The sequence below is a fragment of the Oreochromis aureus genome, linkage group 9, assembly GCF_013358895.1.
Source record: "Oreochromis aureus strain Israel breed Guangdong linkage group 9, ZZ_aureus, whole genome shotgun sequence".
In the NCBI taxonomy this organism is placed as follows: Eukaryota; Metazoa; Chordata; class Actinopteri; order Cichliformes; family Cichlidae; genus Oreochromis; species Oreochromis aureus.
Genome location: NC_052950.1, coordinates 9,904,942 through 9,925,059, shown reverse-complemented (window position 1 = coordinate 9,925,059; position 20,118 = coordinate 9,904,942). Strand labels below are relative to the sequence as shown.

Here is a 20,118-nt window from a genome sequence, read left to right as displayed (position 1 = left end):
GAAGTGGAAACACCTGGGGAACAAAGCTGACACAAATGAACACGATGCTACAGAGGAAGCAAAACTAAACACACTGAATATGAAAACACCAAAATCTCCAACATAAAACAGGAAACATAATGAGACGTAGACATGACAACACGAGCGTTGGTGGTTCTCAGTGTCCAGTGCTGGGTGCTAAGGGATGTACCGGCTCACTCCCGGTGGCTGCTTGGCGGGGCCGGGTGCCTGTGGCTCAGTCGGGCCCCTTCCGGGGGCTGGGGGACCCATGACCTCAGGCCTCTGGGCCTGGGGCTTGTCCCAGGCCCAGAGGCCTGTAGTGACGTGCCCATCCACTCTCGAGTGGATGGACACGTCACTACAGGCCTCTGTGGCTTCTGCACCGTGGCTGCTGGGTGACCCCACGTCTGGGGCTCTCAGTTCTTTCCAGGAGGGTGGCATGGTTGTCCCTCCGTTGGTTCTCCTTGGGTTCTCGCACTCTGGGGGACTCTGGATGTCTGGGGCCAGGATCTCCTCCATGCCTGCTTCATGCCCTGTGGAGAAACCTTTTAAATACAAGCGCACTCATCCACACAGGTGCACACACAGGTGTACACACAGGTGTTCGCAGATACAGACTACACCATTCTTGACTGCTACCTCAAAGCACATTGTGTGCTGTCGGTCTTGCATGCTGCATATTTACTGTTACTTACATATATTTAGGTTATTGCAGTGATGTTGTGTGTATTGTGATCCTCTCTTTTTGCTTGTTTTCTCTTTTTTTCCCCTCTCAACAGGTGATCCAGGTGATTTTTTTTAAGTGTCCTCTCTCATTCTCCCTCTTCCCCCTTTATTTTTCTTTCCCTCCCTCTCTTTCTTTCTTTCTCCCTTTCCTATCCCCCACTCATGTCTGTCCCGTCTGTAATAACTTGAAATAAAATAAAATAAACTCTCAGAGATGAGCTGCTCGTTACTAGTCAGGATATTTTGCAGTATGATTGACATCATATCATCTGCAAATGAAATGAAACCCAGTGGAGCCTTCCTTGTGGACAGGAATCAGGTTTTGGACCACCTTCAAGGGCAGAAAGCAACAACAGGGAATTGGGGCTGAAATTAATAACACTTCTGAGAGAGGAAAAAACCCCAAGACGGTTGCCTGGGATGTGATTAAAAATAATAAATAGCTTAATAACTATGACAGTTATGCTAATTACATTTTGTCTTGAACCCGGGAGAAATTAATCTTGACTAACTCTGGCCCTGTCTTAACACACACGTCTGGCTGCATGCAACATTTAAAGTCTGATCATTGTAAAAAACAAACAAACAACAACAAAAAAACTGCATTGTCTTGTTATGATAGATTACAGTTCAAAGTTATGCCCGACCTGTTATCTTTCAGCCTGTATGTCTCAGCCCAATCTGACAGCAAAATGCGCAAAAGCTAGGTCAACAATACACAGCATAGCATTTTCAATTTTACAATTTTACAAGCTGTAAATTATGAGCTGGCTACATTTTTTAGGGTTTGTATAGAAACAGACCCATCTTTATGAGTTAAATTTGTAAAATGTTTTGCAGTGTTGTGAAAGGGTATTTTAAACCATTTAAATCCTAATTCAAGGTAGTTTGGGAGGTAAAAACTTTAAAAGCTTTAGTAAGACTCTTACATTAGCTTACTGTGTGCTGCAGCTACAGGGGGAACACACTCTTTAGCCTCATTTGGAAATTCTCTGCCAGTGTACTAGAAAGAAGAGTCCATCTATTAGTCATCCCCATTGTTGTGGACCATTTGATCGCTGTGCAGTTGCAGTGAAAGTTTGGGTCATAACTCTGCTAGAGCTGCCCTTTGTCACTGATTCTAGTTATAATTTTTATAAGCAGAATTTCTAGGCCTACCCAAGCAGTAGAGGGTTTCTGTTATGGTGGGCTCAAAAACTCATCTCTGCTTTTTGCAAATGATGTTGTACTGTTGGTACAGTTACCAACCTCCAGCTTGCACTGGAGTGGTTCACAGCTGAGTTTGAAGTGGCAGGAATGAAAATCAAGACCGATGGATTGATTGGTGTGTCGTCCCCAGTGGTGTGGATGCTGTAGTGGTCTGCTGTGGTGAACAGAGAGAAAAACATGAAAGCAAAGTTGTCAGTTTACTAGTCGATCAATATCCCCACCCTTAGCTATAACCACAAGAGATGACCCAAGAATGAGACTGTAAATACAAGCAGCAGACATCAGTTTTCCTCATGGGTAAGGTGAGGAGCTCGGTCATTCAGATTTAAAGTTACTACTGCGCTACTCCTCTACAGTTAATGTGCATCAGGCATTTGTCCAGGATGCATCCTAGTCAGAACTCTATTTCTTTGTTCATATAATTGGTAGACCACAGTAATTTTAGCCTGCCCCTTTCTCCCCCAACACTATTAGTCTCATGCTGACACTAGTAGTGTCAAAGTCAGCTAGCTGGTGGGTACAGTCATTCCAAAATTCATGAAACCGACAGAGGGACAAAAATAGGGATGCCCATCTGTTATGAACTTTGCCATTTTTTTGTTCAGCCAAATTAGGAGTAAAACATTGCGGCACTGAAATGAATAAATAAATAAATAAATACTTTTTTTAAAACTCCTGCTCTCATTTTGTCAGTGTTTTTATAGTTACACAGTGCAATTGCCCACACTAATGTAATTTAGCCATTTGATTACAAAGCATGGCATTGCAGAAGAGCACTGGATGAGTTCAGCAACCTTGTGGCTGGTCTTTATCGCACTCATAATAACAGAGGAGAGAGTAATTCCACTGATAATGAAAAGTGACTCAATATATTCACCATGCTACTTGCCATTCTGTGCACACTTTGCTCCGTGTGTCACTTTTTGGAGTAAATTAATCATTCCAGCTGTTATTTACATCCAGTGTGTCCACTTTTGTATCAGCCAAATTATTGTCATAAATCTCACTAATTCTGGAGACTCTCCAGCTTGGAGAAGTCATGGGTCTGCATGAGCCCAACCTCATCAAAACTTCAAGTCTAGAGATGTTTTCTCTTCTTGTTTGCCTTGATAAAAGCCAACAGTATTGATATAAGGCTTTACATGAGTTTAATGAGCCCTTTGTTCCTGTGAAATATCCCTGATGATTAAGCACACAACTAAATAAGCTTACCGAAACACTATAAATGCAAATTTGGGTGGCTACAATGCAAATAGTGTTCATTTCCTCGTGTAGAAAGCCACATCCTAACTTGTTTCTTTCTTAATTAGAAGAGAAGCCTGATATTTTTCTTTTCTAATTGATAGAAGCAAACAAAAGTTCGCAGTTGAGAACACAGGAAAGGCTCCCTGACAAACATGTCTTACATTAGACACATGCCCTACTTGCTTACTGCATATACCAGGCCAGGGCAGGTAGTGCGGGTCTCCAGCTTCGATTCTTCTGAGCAAACCTTAATATTTTGTACACGTTTGAGAAATATTTAGTAACAGATTTACATGCATCCAACCTACTGCTGCAATCTGCATGTAATTAGTATAAAATTTACTCAGGCAGCAGCCAAATTCACAGTCAGCCACTGGGACTGCCCTCTAGATGCATTCTTAGTAAAGGAGAGCTCAAATGATGCCGATTAGTGCTGGGAATTGACTGAGATCAACAATGTCAGAAAAAATGATAATGGTGGTGCTGCACAGTGGTAATGATGAAATGAAATTCACGAGTTTTCAAATTCTTTAAAAAAAAAGTGACTTTTTTTCTTCTGTCTTGTGTTTATAGAAGGATACTTTAAAAGCATAAAAAAGTCAATAAGCGTCCAGTTTTAAATATAATTCCTGTAAAACTGTTTTGATGTCAAGGCTGATCCAAGCAGCTAAAATATATCATTAAAATGTAAGAAGAATCTTTGAATCCTAGAAATCTTATTTTCGCAGTCATCTAATGCCCAATAAAAAGACATTGATGTAGCTTTAAACTATAGTTAGCACTACCCATATGAATAAGAAAGCAGAAAAAAATGTTTTAAAGTTGATATTTTGATGCATTTTATAGTAATGGTAAAAAGAAAGCACATCATCTGTCAGTTTCAAGGATTTACACTTCACGACATAGTAACAACAACACTTAACATATTGCACTGTGTCATTACTTATTTAACAAAAATTAAGCCAAAAAGCAGAAGCTGTGTGTGAAAAATACAGTACATGCCATCATGCAGTAGCTTGTAGAACCACTTTTAACAGCAATAACTTGAAGTAATTATTTATCAGCATCTCGCATCATTGTGGAGGAATCCTGGCCTTCTTCTTTCCAGCATTGCTTAAGTTCACTGAGGTTTGCAGTTTTTCATCTATCCACCGCTCACAAGGTCTCTCCACAGGATTTCAGCAGGTTTGAGGTCTGGACTTTGAGTGGGACACTGACACACATTTCCTTTTCAGGCCTTCTGTTGTAGATTTGTTGCTGTGCTTGGGATCACTGTCCTGTTGCATGACCCCAGTGTCAGCCACCCTTAGCTGGCAGACAGATGGTCTCACATTTGAGTCTAGAATATTTTGATATACAGAGGAGTTCATTGTTGACTCAATAACTGCAAGATACCCGGGTCCTGTAACTGCAAAACATACACAAGTCATCCATCACTTATCACCGTGCTTATCAGGTGTTTACAAAGATATGCTGTGTTGGGTATTCACCGAACATGATGTTGTGCATTATGGCAACACATAAGGGCGATTGTAGCTCAAGAGTTGGCAGTTCGTCCTGTAATCGTAAGGTTGCTGGTTCGAGCCCCGGCTCGGACAGTCTCGGTCGTTGTGTCCTTGGGCAAGACACTTCACCCGTTGCCTACTGGTGGTGGTCAGAGGGCCTGGTGGCGCCAGTGTCCGACAGCCTCGTCAGCACGCCCCAGGGTGGCTGTGGCTACAATGTAGCTTGCCATCACCAGTGTGTGAATGGGTGAATGACTGAATGTAGTGTAAAGTGCTTTGGGGTCCTTAGGGACTAAGTAAAAGTGCTATACAAATACAGGGGGGAAAAAAAAAAATCTCTACTGTAGCCTCGCCTGTCCAAAGGACATTGTTCCAGAAGTCTTGTGGTCTGTTCAGATCCAACTTTGCAAATCTAAGATGTGCTGCCATATTCCTTTTAGAGAAAAGAGGCTTTCTCTTGGTAACCCTTCAGTTCAGTTAAATTTTATTTTATTAACATAGCATCAAATCACAACAATGTGCTTTATATTGTAAGGTGCTTTATACTGCAAAAACAGAGTAACAACAGAGAAAACTCCAATAATCAGATGACCTCCTATGAACAAGCTTTTCGTGACAGTTTGAAGGAGAAACTTAGTTTTACCAAGAAGAAACCTTCGGCAGAATCACAGCCAGTATTCAGGGTCACCTGATCCAGCCCTAACTATAAGCTTTATCTAAGAGGAAAGTTTTAACCCTAATTTTAAAAGTAGAGAGGGTGTCTGTCCCCTGAATCCAAACTGGGAGCTGGTTCCAAAGAAGAGGGGCCTGTAAGCTGAAGGCTCTGCTTCCAATAGGCTATTATTTACTTACTTTTACCCGAGGACTATGCATGGCATTAAATCTTTCCAAATGAGCTATACTTTTTAATGTCTTTTTCTAATTGTACTGGCATGAATTTTAACATTCTAATTGAGGTTTTTAAAGTTTGAGATTTAGATCTTTGGGTTCTTTCCAATTTGTCATTGCATGGTCTACCCTGAGGGTGAATTGTTCTCCGATCTTTGTTAATGTCAATCATCGCTGGCATTGTGTTAACACACACCTGAATGCTCCAGACGAAGAAACTGCAAGCTTTTAGTGTTGGTACCTTTGATCCACTTTAAAGACCTGCAAAGCCCAAGTTAGGAGGTTTGATGGGTATCAAGAGTCAGTCAAGAGACCATGGTTTGTCCCCTGGTTGGTGCTCTGTTTTACATTGAGATTTTGCTTGGTTCCAATCCCTGATTCATTTTATTTTCACTTACTCTTGATTTTGCTTCTACCAGCTACTTTGATTTAAGCACTAAAGAGTACTTGGTTAGAGTGTGAGAGAGGGAAAGATTTGATTTGAATTCACACTAGAAACCTTTTAGCATTCATGAATGACAAATTGGGAGTGGCAGCCTTGCCTCACTAATGCCATGACCTGCGTATTTCATAGTTAACTAAAAACTGGGTAGGCCACTGAAAATATTCAATGGCTATTGTAACATTTCTCTAAAACCGTAAATGTCTATCTGACAGTGTTTGCAGAAAACATTAAGAGAAAAAAAGTAGTTGGATTCAATATTATGAATATGAATGTCTTAGTTACGGTGAAACTACCGTGGTTGTTTCTTTTCAGATAAAAGGAGTGGATCTGAGATTGTTATCTACAGAGCCACACACACACACACACACACACACACATATGTATATATATATATATATATATATATATATATATATATATATATATATATATATATATATATATATATATATATATATATATATATATATATATATATATATATATATATATATATATATATATATATATATATATATATATATATATGAGGAGAGTACACTGAGGTGTACTCTCAGTGGCAAGGAACAATAACAGAACAGCACCACCAAGGCTGGAGGCGGAGCAATACTGGAAGAGCATATGGGAGAAGGACGCAACCCATAACGGCAATGCTCAGTGGCTAGTGGATCTGAGGGCAGACCATAGCGACCTCCTGAACAGGGTCCAGTAACCATCACAGTGGCAGATATCCAAGAAAGGGTCTCCAGTATGAAGAGTTGGACAGCACCAGGGCCCGACATGGTTCACGCCTACTGGCTGAAGAAGCTGACTGCACTCCACGAGGCGTCTGGCAGCACAAAATAACCAGCTGCTAGTTAACGAGAGACACCCGGAATGGCTAACCGAAGGTCGGACGGTCCTGATCCCCAAGGACCCCAAGAAGGACGGTCCCATCCAACTACCGACCAATAACCTGCCTCAGTACTACATGGAAGCTCCTGTCAGGCATCATATCGGCTAAGATGAACAGGCACATGGGTCAATACATGAGCGGGGCACAGAAAGGGATTGGCAAGAATACCAGAGGCGCAAAACACCAGCTACTGGTAGACAGAACAGTCAGCCGAGACTGCAAGACCAGACTGACCAACCTGTGCACAGCCTGGATTGATTACAAGAAGGCCTATGACTCAATGCCCCACAGCTGGATACTGGAATGCCTAGAATTGTACAAGATCAACAGGACCCTAAGAGCCTTCATCAGGAACTCAATGGGGATGTGGCGTACAACACTAGAGGCCAACCCAAGCCCATAGCACAAGTCACCATCAAGTGCGGGATCTACCAAGGAGATGCTCTGTCCCCACTGCTGTTCTGCATAGGCCTGAACCCCTCAGTGAGATCATTAACAAGACTGGCTACGGATACCGACTACGAAACGGAGCTGTTGTCAGCCACCTCCTGTACATGGATGACATCAAGCTGTATGCCAAGAGTGAACGAGACATCGATTCACTGATACACACTACCAGGATATACAGCAATGACATTGGAATGTCGTTCGGACTGGAGAAGTGTAGTCGGATGGTAACAAAAAGAGGGAAGGTAGTCAGAACTGAGGGGATTGAACTACCAGAAGGCAACATTGCAGACATAGAGGACAGTTACAAGTACCTGGGGATCCCGCAAGCAAATGGGAACCATGAAGAGGGCGCTAGGAAAGCTGCAACCACCAAGTACCTGCAGAGGGTCAGGCAAGTCCTGAGGAGTCAGCTGAACGGTAAGAACAAGATCCGGGCCATCAACACCACGCCCTGCCCGTGATCAGGTACCCTGCTGGGGTAATAGGCTGGCCAAAGGAGGAGATAGAAGCCACTGACATAAAGACAAGAAAGCTCCTTACCATGCATGGAGGGTTTCACCCCAAGTCCAGCACCCTGAGGCTGTATGCTAAGCGGAAGGAAGGGGCCGGGACTGGTGAGTGTCAGCACCACAGTCCAGGATGAGACAAGAAACATCCACGAATACATCACGAAGATGGCCCCAACTGACAGCGTACTCAGTGAATACCTCAGGCAGCAGAAACCCAAGAAAGAGGAGGAAGGCGAGGAACCATCATGGAAGGACAGGCCCTGCACGGTATGTACCACCGGCAGATAGAGGAGGTGGCTGATATCCAGAAATCCTACCAGTGGCTGGACAAAGCTGGACTGAAAGACAGCACAGAGGCACTAATCATGGCAGCACAAGAACAAGCTCTGAGTACAAGATCCATAGAGGCTGGGGTCTATCACACCAGGCAAGACCCCAGGTGCAGGCTGTGTAAAGATGCCACAGAGACAATCCAGCACATAACAGCAGGGTGCAAGATGCTAGCAGGCAAGGCATACATGGAGCGCCATAACCAAGTGGCCGGCATAGTGTACAGGAACATCTGTGCCGAGTATAACCTGGAAGTCCCGAGGTCAAAATGGGAGATGCCCCCAAGGGTGGTGGAGAATGACCGAGCTAAGATCCTGTGGGACTTCCAGATGCAGACGGACAAAATGGTGGTGGCTAACCAACCGGACATAGTGGTGGTAGACAAACAGAAGAAGACGGCTGTAGTGATCGATGTAGCGGTTCGAATGACAGCAATATCAGGAAGAAGGAACACGAGAAGCTGGAGAAATACCAAGGGCTCAGAGAAGAGCTCGAGAGGATGTGGAGGGTGAAGGTGACGGTGGTCCCCGTGGTAATCGGAGCACTAGGTGCGGTGACTCCCAAGCTAGGCGAGTGGCTCCAGCAGATCCCGGGAACAACATCGGAGATCTCTGTCCAGAAGAGCGCAGTCCTGGGAACAGCTAAGATACTGCATGAGGACCCTCAAGCTCCCAGGCCTCTGGTAGAGGACCCGAGCTTGAAGGATAAACCGCCCGCAGGGGCGTGCTGGGTGTTTTTTTTTTTATATATACATATAGCGAGAGAGAGAGAAAGAGAGAGAGAGATTAAAAACACACACATACACACAATACTTTTTTTCTCTGAAAACAAAAACCTTTGAACTGTTCTGCATGCATCAACTCAGAATGATGTACAATAATGCTGGACTACCTAACATGCTGAAGCATTACATCTCCCTAGGCTGTAATGCTGTCATTGTGAATCTAATCCAAAGATCCAATAGATGTGAAGTCAGAGTCCATAATTGTATTTATTTGTGGAAATCAGCTTGAAACTTCGTATGCATGTGTGTAACTTTCCTGTATCAGTACTGGATTTGGACACCATGGCCCAATGGCATCCTGTGCTAATTCTTTAAAGTCCTTATATGCCGAGAGACTCGTTAAATGCTTTGACTTCCAGCCAAAATATGTCAATCACCTGAGAAGCCTGTTGAAGGCATTTTTCTACTCCAGCCCCTCAATCTGTCAGAAGCGGGTAAGGAAACACTCTATCTTCCTGTGTCCTCTGTCTCCACAAAAAGCACTTGTCCACAGTTTTCATTTCCATTTGAACAAGTAGAACAAAGTGCATATCAAGGCTATTTGAGTTATTCTTACACATCTTACCCACTACCCCTGATAAATACTAGAGTTTAACATTCAGTGCATGCCTACATCACGGTGTTGTGAATCCTCTTTATTCAGAAACCTATCTCATTTATTCTGCCAGCACCACCCATCAGCCAGAGCTTGATGATAACAATTTCAGTGACAAAGCCCCATTATTAAGATCCCCACAGGTATGCAAATAAGACAGAACAATAGCACATGTGAAACAAAGAAGAAAGTTCAAAAGGTAACATGCTGCACTGGACATAACATTCTGCATGGTGCAAAAGTCCAAGAAGCAATCATAGCTTCTTCAGCTGAAACCACTATCGTATAAAGCACTATCATCACGATTTCTGCAAATGAAGGTAAAAGGAGATTCATTTTGTGGTTTAAGTTCAGGGGCTAATGTGCAATGAGCTCACTGAATCAGATCAAATCAACAGAGTGACCCACTGTAACTTTCTGAAACACAAAAACTGTCGTTATGAAAAAGCATAAAAGATTTTTACCACAGTCACATTTTTGCTATTATTTAGAAAAACGCAAAAATCTGGGTGTACAAATAGTCGCAAAATTGCATCATATAATGAAGGTAGCTGCTCCAAACTAGCCTTTCTATGATCAAAGTTTAAAGTTGCAATGGTTTTGATTGGAGACTTGGGGAAGCTGTAGCACAAGCACTAATAAAACATCCACAGTTCCAGCTGTATGTTTTGTTCTTGTGGCATGTTTCTCATGTATATTCTGGGTTTCTAAGAACAAAATCACTTGACTTTGGGTCCCTGTATTGTAGCATTTGCTTGTAGCCTGTCTTCATCAGCCTGCTCCTCCCACATGCAGTACAGAAATAGTGAAGCATTCTAAAAATCACTTGCTCTCCTGCTTCGATTTGTTTAGAGCAAGGCTTCCTCCCAAACCGCAACCACTTCGATTACACTAACCTCTGATTTAACAGCTTTGACCTCAGTAAATGTTATGACAGCGAGGGTTGCTGTATACTGTACAGGCAGGCAAAGTTGGAAAGCTTTGCCCACAATGTGAAAATACTAAACTGACCCTCTCTGCAACAAAAAAACATCATCCAAGTATTTGGACTTGACCTGTGTCTTATTAAAAGAGATAAATAGGCTCAAAACATACAGATTCTGACACTAGAGGGCTTTTAAATAATGAAATAATAAATGTGATCTCATCTTTACAGTTTGTGCTGCAGATTTTATGTTAGAAAAAAGCTGCAAATAAATAAGCTATGGAAACATAGAAACGCAATGAAGACTGTCCGTTAAAACATGGAATAGGGGGAGTTTGTCCATTTTTAATAGGTCTGTTCATTCGCTTACTAGTATAGAACATGATGCGGTGGGCTGTATAATTTTCTTGTTGCAAACGCCTGTGTTTTCAGCAAGCTCATTTGCATTCATGTGTGCTACAGCAACAAGCTATGGTTTACCAAAGAGCTCAGACAAGAGAAGACACACTGAGGGAGCTCACAAGGCAGAAAATTGAGAGGAATATAGAGCAGCAAGCATCCAGTTCAACAAGGAAATAAGAATACAAGGACTCTTCTCTACCCAAATCAAACCACAGACGCTATCTGCAGGATGCACTTTAAGGGGGCGATTAATACTGTTTTGTCTTCATAATAATATTTCCATGTCGTGCCGTCAATGATTGTCAGTATTTGCCCTCTGAATTTAAAGTGCCAAAAGAGTTTCTGTGACAAATATGTGTTCAGTAGTAACAAGGATTAGGAGAGTGCAACGCTGCGGTGTGAGGTCCTAAGCTGTGTCCGGCTGTCACTCTTACTATACTCTGCAGGCTCAGAAAGGATTTATGACAATGTAGGAAACATAAAACAACATCACAGATTGTTAACGGTTTGATCTTTTAGCCATGCTCATGCCCATTCTAGACATTTTGGCATGGACATAATTGCCATTATACAAGCCTTACCGTCTTTCAAATCTTACTGGATCCATAAAAGTTTTCTTTTAAAACCGCAGTAAAAAGCCAGTGTACACCCTTTGCCAGTCTTTTGAGCTTTGGTTCCTTTTTGAACGGCCTCAGATCTTCTATTTTCATTTTTTGCGTTTTATCTATTGAATTGAGTCATTAAGCTCACAGGGTATAGCAACTTAAGTTTGGTATTTTTACAAATGGGAAAACATGGAGTGAATTTAGAGGACTGCATTGTATTTCAGCAAGCAGTGATAGGGATGGTCTCAAAAATGGCTATTGGTTATCAGAGCAGCAGTTTTGTGTCCCCATGCTGCTGCAACACAACAAAAGTTATCAAATGAATCTAACTGAGACGTATCAGAGAATCTGAAATTTAACTGTACCAACCCACTGTGTGCATGGCTCTGCGTCCTCACTGTTCTGTGGAAAACATGAGAATAAGGATAAAAAAAGAACTGGTTGAAATTATCCGGCTTTATACAAATTCCAAGGACGCCTGCTTGTTAGTATGAATGCTATTGTACGACATACTGTAATTATAACAACTGTGAGTTCTGAGCTACAGAAATTATACTGTGTGAATGTGGTGCTGTATATTCTTATGTCTTAAATAGATTAAAAAGATTGGCAGTATATCTGTGGATTCTGTGATAGTCAACACCTATACAAAAAAAATGACGCTCTCTGTTTGAACCAAAAAGAACAAAAAGGCTCTCTCACTTGTGTACGAGCACAACAGACTACTGCTGTGCCCGGCACTTCTTTGCCTTCACCTCTGTCCCTATCTCATTTCTCCTCCTCCTCTGCCACAAAACAACCCAATTGTGAAGATGCTGGCTCGAACAAAAAGACCCGGGGCTCAATAGAGGTTACGCAGGTGCTGTACCAGCTTTGGTATTCTAAAGGAATGTCTAGACCATAAACATGAAAAATTCCCGTCAGCTTCCAAGCACTCGCGGCCTCAATCTCTAATAAATATAACGAGATCACAGGCTGTCTGTTGGGCTATGGACCTCAGGTTAGGGTTTACAATAGTGAATCCTCTCATTCCTCACTGAATTCCTCAAGCTGCCATATCTCATCAGTCTGGGATCCTCAGTGCATCCCAGAGCTCATTTTGTGATGAAATGTTGTAATTTACTTTCTTGGTTGGGCCACATTTTTACCCCACCTACCTCATCTACTTCTATTGCAGTTCCTGATTTCCTATATTCTCTCAAATTACTTCTCGGGTCTCCATGATAGAGAGTGATAGCAAGTTCTTCTCTGTGTAGAAGAGAAGTGATAGTGAAAAGAGAAAAAGGACACACAGTTGCAGCAATTTGTTTGAATTACAAAGAAAGCTGCTGAAGAGTGTTTGGTTTTTCACATGCTGATGATAACAAAGCACAGAAAAAGTTGCTGCGAATGCATATTTTATTTTAAGATGTCAACAATCACAGTTTCACCCGTGGGGAGCTAGATGAAGAGGCGCAACCATTTTTTTCATTCAATAAAAATAATTTCATTATTGTTTACGTGATATTGGCTAAATTTAAGACCTATTTTATCTTATCATAAACAATTTAAAACTAATCATATTATGCCCCCTAAAATAAAATGAAGTCCAGTGGGAGTCATTCTATTAATCTGGACTGGAGTGGTGGAGCAGCCCACTTAGAGCAGGTGCTTCTTTAAATACTGATGGGTGCTCAAAAAATTCATTGTGTCACCCACCAGTATGATTCAGCCTCCTCCCAGGTAAGACTGTGGAAGCAGTATTTAAATAATTTTTATGTTAGTCTGCTCAGAGCCGGCCGTAGTCAAACATAATAATGATGACAGGAAGCCAGAAGTGCCAAACTTTTGTTTGTACTCGAGCATTCCTGGGACCTGTAAACTCAGAGCGTGAGCTTTTCTTAGAGGATGCAAAAATATGCTGATCTGAGGTAGCTGAGCAGCAAACTTTCTGAAAAAAAACGGTAAAATACCTGCAGTTTGCAGAAATTCGCCTGATATTTCAGTTTTCTTCACACTGGAAAATCCACAAGATCTTGTAAAAAATTGCTATCTGGCCTAGTGCTCCTGTCCTTTCAAATGTTCACGACATTCAAATTCTTACAAGTGCTTACAAGGCACAGCCTGCATTTCAAACTTTAAAAGTTACTTTAAAATAAATGCTTATTGTGCATATATGTTTCATTTTGTCTTGACTCATGATTGCTGAATGTTTTACAAAAGTAACTATTTTCAAATAATGACTCAAGTGACCTTATCTTTCTTTGAAAGCTGTTTTTTTTTCAACATGTAGTATCATTTTTAACAGTTTTATTGTCAGTAACTCAGATTTAAAGGAGAAGAACCCCAGTTTGACAATGGTAACCTTTTAGGGGTTAATTTAGTGACACTGACAAAATTAAAGTAATTAACTGAAGAGTTTATTTAATGGGAGAAAAAAAAGCAGAGAAGTTTTTCTCTGCTTTTGTTTGGGACTTTTTTTTTTTTACTTTTTATTGCTAAACTTTCATATTAAACTTAAGAATCCCTGATATATATTTTAAATTTGTGAATTGTAACAGTTAGTTTTTTCAGTATCTGGATGCTGTTAGCTGAATGTATTGAACAGAAAGGCTGGACTTGTTTTTTAGTGTTAAATAGTTGGCTCGTTAGCGAAACTGTTGTTTTGCTGTCAGGTATTTGCTCTTTAAACATCACTTTGATATTCAATTGTTACAAACAGTAATATAGTAATAGTTTTGTATATTTGGTTTATAAAGATCACCCATCATATTCGTAAAGATGAAGATTTTCTTTCAAAAGACTCCCTTTTCTTGCTAACTGTGGTTGCATCAGTGTGGCATCATCCCTTCCCTGCTGAACCGTCTTCCTAACAACACCCATGCTCTTCCTAAACTGAGGAGCTGACAGTCTGAAGTCACTTTCATGACTTTTTTTTCCCAACAGTATCGGCAGGTTGGTGACTGTCGGATGTTGAGAAAAAGAGACAATTCAAAAAATGGCAAAATGTCATATGTTTCATGCTTTGAAAGAGTTAAGCATTCAAAATCTCCTTGATCTTCACATATAACCCAGAAAAAACATACGAATTGACTTAATGATGTGCAACATTCATGCCAGTACCACAATGACTTACTAACTTCCTTTGACTTTAAAGTTTTGCATTGTCCTCACTTTTAAACAGCACATCCTGTCTGCAACACACCGCATGCAAAGCTTTTTAAGCTTTCTGCTGCACCCAGTGTTTCAGTGTTATGTAACTGTTCTCCAGTGTGTCAGCATTTGGCACCAATTAACCAGGTTTATTTGTCCGTGTGTCTATTGTGCCTGGTGAGTAAAAGTGTTTCTGAATCCACTGTGGAATTGTGAGTGGGTTTATGGAGTGTGAAAATTGTGATTCCAGTTTGATCGTTTAACATCGCTGCATTAAATGACTGCTGTGACTTTTTATGATAATTACAGGATTGTGAAATTTAACACCCACTATAGAAGTGAGACACCTATGCAAGATGTTACAATGGGCTTTTCAATAAATGGCTCAAAAAAGCTCTCCTAATGTAACAGTTTACCACTATGTGAGTTGTTAAGAAATGTTAAGTGGTGAATCGCTTGAGTATCCTTTATTTTATTATCTATTAGACTGCATTTGTGTGCGATGTGATGCATTTAGCATTGTTTTTCTGATTTATAGGCATCTTCTGATCAGCAAGGAGGGCAAAACATTAATTTTCAAGCTAAGCTTTGGCTGATAAACAGAGTTGATGAGGTCTTACAAAGACCGAGTACTTTGAAGGCCCTGGCTTATCAGCAGCAGGTAAAGCAATGACAAATATTTCTAAAATAAAACATTTTAAAGGACATTTTACAGACTGAATTTCATAAAATGCTTCCAATTTGATTACATTTTCTTCATATAGCGTCAAATAACAACAGCAGTCGCCTCAAGGCACTTTCTGTAACTACAGTAACAGAAAAAACACCCAAAGAAATCAAGCAACACCCCCCTCCCCTTGGTCACAGTGGGAAAGAAAAACTCCTTTTTGAAAGGAAGAAAAAAAAGAGTACCTCTTCTTTCTGCTGCCATCCCTACTCATGTTTATTGTCGCTTGACAGACTGTTTATTCTTGTAACAGATCTGATCTTGAAATGTGTGTTAAATTAAATCCTAAGCATTAAATCCTGAGGTCAAACACTCAGGTTAAACACAAACTTAACAACGTAATGTATGCGGTACAGTGCAGTGAGGAATGCTCAGACTTCTATATTGGAGAGACCAAACAGCCACTCCATAAACGCATGGCACAACATAGAAGAGCCACCTCCACAGGACAAGACTCAGCAGTCCATCTGCATCTAAAGGACAAAGGCCACTCTTTCGAGGACGCCAATGTTCACATTTTGGACAGAGAAGATAGACGGTTTGAAAGAGGAGTGAAAGAAGCCATCTATGTCCACCGTGAACGACCATCTTTGAACAGACACCAACTGTCTGTCATCTATAATCCAGTTTTGAGATCCCTTCCCAGACGCCTTAACGCCCACTCACATCCTGGGCCAGCTGACCTCAGGAAATCACATGATAGGGTGGGGCTAGGTTTCACAATGGTTTCACCCCAAACCTTGGCTGATTGTGACCTACACCCATTTTCACTCCTTGGCTCGTGTGATTAGGTAGAGGATCAATAGGAGGTCCATGAACCCCTTGGGGGACACTCCCATAGAGCTTAAAAATCTGGGACTTTGAACCAGTTGCTCTTAGAACTGAAGAAGCTTCTCAGATGAGAGGTGAAACATCTTCAAGATAATTAAAGGAGTCCAGACGCTTTTCTTTCCAAGCTTCTTAGACTGTATATGATAAAGTGACTGTGACATTTTCAAATATGAAATTACTGCAGTTCTAAGGGTTTCTTATAGAGGTATTCCAGCTTTGACCATCAAAAAAGAAAAGAACGAGTCTTGTATTGCCTTCCATCCAAACTTCAGTGGACTCACCTTACATCGTATGCTTCCTGCATTAACCAAGATAGCAAGTTCAGTGACAGAGCTGCACTTCCAGACTTACAGAACAAACAGTAAAGCAAGCAAAGGCCAGTAACAGTTTAAAAAAAAGTTAGCCCATATACACACCCAACTCCAGATCATTTATCCAGGAATTAAATAAACACTCCACCGCCTCTGCCCATCTTTTCAGTCTGGTGGCTCATTCTATCCATTTCTGTTACTTGCTACATTTTGCAAGAATGCACTTTGAATGGAGTATATGGCAATGAAAAATACAGTTTGGTATACCTTTGAGGTGCATATTGAGCAGTTACAGTAAAGATCACAGCACAGGTTTTGAGGACTGAGCTCAAGGGGCAAAGCAGCATATGTGGTCCCAAACAGGGTATATGGGGAAATCGAACAGCCAGCCTGCTCAGTATGAACGTTATCTTAAAGTGCCACTCCTCCCTGATTATTATGGAGCTGAGACTTTTCCCCATAAGATAATCTATATGCTGAAGATTGAAATGACTGAGAGAATTGTGGGCTGAAGTGACATTTTTAAGGGTCAGCCATAAAAGAAGAGGAATTTCTGAGCTAGAGAAAAATCATTACTCTCCTGGTCTATGCTCCCTTATCATGCTACAACAGCCACACGGCTTAGAAAGAGAAAGAAACAAATGCAGAGTTGGAGAAAGACCCTTCTTGTGTTTTTATGCACGTCAGGTGTTGAGGCTGTAGCTCAAATTTCATCTCACCAGTCCTCCTTCTCATATAAATGACTAATTTAAGCCAAAAATTTAGAAGCTGCTAGTACAGGAAAATAAATTTGATGCCACGGATACAGCTGAAATCATCAGAAATTAACATCTACAGTAAGTTAAGCAGTGTGGGTCATAGTACAAACTCCATTTGTAAGCCAAAAAAACCCCCCAGTATGTATATTTATGCATCAGAGGCCTCAGGAGTTACTACATCCCATATCATGGATTTCAAAAAACAAAAAGAAAAAACATCTCTTCATCTTCCAAGCTAATAAATCACCTGTGTAGTTTCAACAGAATCCACACTACACGCAAGGAAGCTAAAGGCATGAGACAAACAAGAAAGAGCCTTTTCCATCATTCTTTTCTGAGGCAGGCATGGCTTTGCCTTTAGGCAACGCTTTGTCTTTGCCTCTTTCTTTCCCACATCTGACAATCCTCGAAGGATTGGTGTGCATGAAAAAGTAAGGATCTGATTTAACTTATAGCATACTGCTATGCGTACAGTCTCTCTGAAAGACACTCACGCGTGACAGCTGTGTGAGAACAGCAGGCGACTTCTATTTGTGATAAAAACATTTAAAAAAGCATACAGTTATAATGGTATGCCACAACAGAGCATCGTGTCATTATGGATTCACTGTGCGCAATTCCCTATCAGTGGCAACTCCAAACAGAATGGCACATTGGTCATGGCAGTATATGCAAGCTATTTCTCACTTGAACCTTCTCATTAGCTGCCCATGGTAGTGCAGGAACTGATGCTTAGAAACTCCAGGGAATGGTTTTCATTTGCACGTTCCATGTTAGCTGCTACTCTGTTCAGTGGCTCGGTTTGAAAATTCATGTGAAATGACAGTTCAGCCACAGGTTCCTCTCTCTGCTGGATAACAATCACTTTTGGGATGCGCACAGATCATTTAGCTCCAGGCTAGGTCACCTGCATCCTATATACATAAAGCTTTAATCTGACTTCACTGGGAGAACAGGTCACCTTTACTGTCAAACTCTCTTTATCTCTGGAATAATGCTGGGAGGAGTTTGGTTTGATGAGATATGAAGGCACATCTTTGAAGTATTTAGGTAAATGTAGGTTTTTCATTATAGCTTTTTTAAACCTGAAAAGAGAATCAGTTTTAAAACATGAGCTTTTTCAGGCTTCCCGAGAGTGTTAGATGTATTGAGTTTACATTTCCAACAACCCCTCTAACAAGTCTGTAGTTATCTAAAGCAAGAATTTTAGATAAAGATTAAAGTCGCTTTTAGAAAAGAAATTCAGCACATGGTCAGGCTGGCAGGTGGAAATTACAAAATACCTCATACCTCAAAAGAATTCAAATTAGTAAAGAAATATGCAATCAAATTCTGCTCACTGCTCAAACAGCATCCGTGCAACAGGTCAAGGGTTTGAATCCAGGCAAATGCCGTGGTTGCTCGCAGTAAAACAACTACAGTGCAGCAAAAACAAGCTGCAAACGGAAACATCAAACATCAAAATGCAATAGGGCCATATCATTTGCAATGCAAATGTGACATGTTTTAAAGCATTATGTTTATGGATCAGGTTAAAATACTGCAGGTAGGGAGCTACAAACTTATTAGAAGTGAAAAAGACAGTGGAATATAAAGGAGGAGGGAGGCACTGCAAACGACCTACTATAATTGCCTTTAATTGGCACCTTTTGTCAGTCACTTTGCTCTACAACTTCACATCTGTTACAAACAGAAACTTCTGTAAAAGATAATTAGTGTGGTCAAGATAGTCTGCAGCAGGTCAGATTAATGGCAGTAAACAGAACGACCAGGTTTTTCTGGCCAGGAGGAAAATTTAGTTTGTTGCTTCCTGCTGTTTGTAAGAGTCTTTTTTCTGACCTTATTACATACGAGCAGCCATCATATACAGAATTTTGCAAATTTAACTCCTAATGAAAAAAGAATGGATCTAACTTACCCCCACAACCCCAAGACATCTAACAGAAAATGACAAAGTGTGCTTTCCTATGCTTTATACAGACAGTCTGACACAGAGAGTGACAAAGCAACGACAAAGTCAGTTTTAAGAACTTTTTCAGCTGACTGATTCGATTTTTTTTCCTCATTGATTTTTTCCTCACATCTACAGGTGTGTAGTTAAGATCTGTTTCCAATATGCACTCGGTCTGACCCATCAGTATTGAAGCAATTACATCAGTATTTAGTACATGATTACATAAGGACATAATGACAGGCATTACAGCTCGTCTGAGCTCATTAGTAGATGGGTTTTAGTTTAGCTCTGTATTGGTTTTCACCTCTCTTTTGCCAAATCTTTCATTACGTTCAGCAGGTTGTTGCATATGTTGCCTGTGTGCTGCTTACTGCTGGCAGGTTATGCAGAGTAGGTTAGTCCCATTTTTTTCATTTAAATTAGCTGCCTGCTGAGAGAGCAACAAGCTTGAGCTAAAAATCACAATGACATTTACAATCCTTTACAGTTAATTTATGACAAATGGACTGATGGCAAAGAGAAGACACACACAGTCTTTGTTGGCTAGACTATTTGTGATGCAGTTGTGCCCAGTGTCATATTTACAAGTTCTTTTACATTGCTTCAAATATTGGCTGTGACACAAACGTGTCTCATTTGTTAAATGCCTGTGATGTTGAGACCCTCCCGTCCTTTTTGTGCAATCCACCCAGGTTTTGTGTTTTTCTGTCCCTCCTCTACACTCTCTGTGTTTTGCTTGTTGTGTCTGTGCTTGAGGGCGGGAGTCAACCTGGGTTCCCTCCCTTGTCACCCGCCTGTTCCTGATGAGCTCATCCTCCACCACTAAAGCTAGTGGCCGGCTTTCAGTCTTACCTTGATCGAACTACTCTATTTCTTCTCTGATGCGTGGTGA

General features: G+C 41.1%; 1 long non-coding RNA gene across 2 annotated transcripts in view; it reads right to left on the bottom strand.

Annotated features, from left to right (window-relative positions):
* Positions 1-380: 380 nt before the first annotated feature.
* The window catches only part of LOC120442024, a 28,852-nt gene continuing 9,114 nt past the window's right edge, over positions 381-20,118 (bottom strand). For both annotated transcript variants that reach the window (XR_005614470.1, XR_005614471.1), the window contains exons 3-4: positions 1,975-2,089; positions 381-533 (exon numbers count right to left, since the gene is read on the bottom strand). This is a non-coding gene — a long non-coding RNA (uncharacterized LOC120442024). The remainder of the gene's footprint in view (positions 534-1,974; positions 2,090-20,118) is intronic.